Source organism: Capsella rubella, unplaced genomic scaffold, assembly GCF_000375325.1.
Source record: "Capsella rubella cultivar Monte Gargano unplaced genomic scaffold, Caprub1_0 scaffold_8, whole genome shotgun sequence".
NCBI lineage: Eukaryota > Viridiplantae > Streptophyta > Magnoliopsida > Brassicales > Brassicaceae > Capsella > Capsella rubella.
Window position 1 is genome coordinate 5,616,885 of NW_006238916.1, and position 1,979 is coordinate 5,618,863.

Below are 1,979 nucleotides of genomic sequence, written 5' to 3' on the forward strand. Positions count from 1 at the left end.
ATGCAAATCTGTTAAAAATAAGATCTAATAATAATTTTTTTCTATAACTATTATTATTCGAATTTAAATACAGACGTTTATCATTGAAATCTATTTAAATGTTAAGACTCAATTTTTGTCTAAATTTATTTTTGTTAATTTGTTCTTTTTTTAAGGAAATACATAAATACCTCATTTCAATCAATAAATTTCAAAAAGATTTATTTTTTTTGGCTATATTTGCGAGATTGTTTATGAAGATTTTTATGTGAAAATAAAAGGTTTTATGTGATATAAATTTTTTATTACGTTGATTTTAGAAAAAGAAAAAAAAATTATTATTGATTTGTTGAAGAAAGTTTATTTTAAAATTGTTAATGATTTTCTTAAGATTTTATAATTATTAATATTTTTATGATATAATCAGTTCTGATTATTATGACTCCACATTTTATGCTATTGTAGAATTTGATTAGTCATTTATTTCCTAATCTAACATATTTATTTTTCTTTTTATTTTTCATATATCAATTTTTTTTAAAAATATATGATGATTTGTTTTATTAGAATTGACTAAATATAAATTATTGTTTTTAAAAATTTTTAAAAAAATATGTTTACATGTAAAATTTTTGAATTTAATTGTCCACTTTTTATGGAAACAAAATATAGTTTCCATAAATATAGATATTTTTTTTTTGGTTTAGTTATTTTTTTGCTGTCTTTAGTTATGTTTGGCAACAGGTTTGGATATGATCATTTGTTTTTTAGATTTTGTAAAATATAAAATACGATTTTAAAAACCATTTCAAAAAAGTAAATATGTTTACATATGCAAATTTTTGAATTTAATTGTCCACTTTTTATGGCAAAAAATATAATTTTCATAAATACAGATATTTATTGTTATTTTTTATTTAGTATTTTTTGCTATATTAAATTTGGTTTACGTAGTAGATAAATTTAATATCTAAATTTATTTTTATTTTAGAATTTTGATCAATTTTCTTGTTTAGATATTTTTAAGAAATCATGAAAATTTGATAATATGTTAATTGTAAAATTCAGAAAATCATTGATATATGATAGTCATATATAATAAGAAATTATATATGAAATAAACAAAATTATAATTTTCATATATTTAGATACTTTTCATTTAAAGTCAATTTTAAAAGTTTTAATATCTATTATTCTAAATTAGTTGAAATAGTTACATATGCAAATCTGTTAAAAATAAGATCTAATATTAATTTTTTTCTATAACTATTATTATTCGAATTTAAATACAGACGTTTATTATGGAAATCTATTTAAATGTTAAGACTCAATTTTTGTCTAAATTTATTTTTGTTAATTTGTTCCTTTTTAAGGAAATACATAAATACCTCATTTCAATCAATATATTTCAAAAAGATTTTTTTTTTTTTGCTATATTTGCGAGATTGTTTATGAAGATTTTTATGTGAAAATAAAAGGTTTTATGTGATATAAAATTTTTATTATTTTTATTACGTTGATTTTAGAAAAAAAAATTATTATTGATTTGTTGAAGAAAGTTTATTTAAAAATTGTTAATGATTTTTTTTAAGATTTTATAATTATTAATATTTTTATGATATAATTAGTTCTGATTATTATGACTCCACATTTTATGCTATTGTAGAATTTGATTAGTCATTTATTTCCTAATCTAACATATTTATTTTTCTTTTTATTTTTCATATATCCATTTTTTTTAAAAATATATGATGATTTGTTTTATTAGAATTGATTAAATATAAATTATTGTTTTTAAAAAAAATTTAAAAAATATGTTTACATGTAAAATTTTTGAATTTAGTTGTCCACTTTTTATGGAAACAAAATATAATTTCCATAAATATAGATAGTTTTTTTTTTCTTGGTTTAGTTATTTTTTTGCTGTCTTTAGTTCTGTGTGGGAAATGGGGTTTGGATTTACATATTTTTTAATATATTTTTTTTGGGACTGTTTGGAC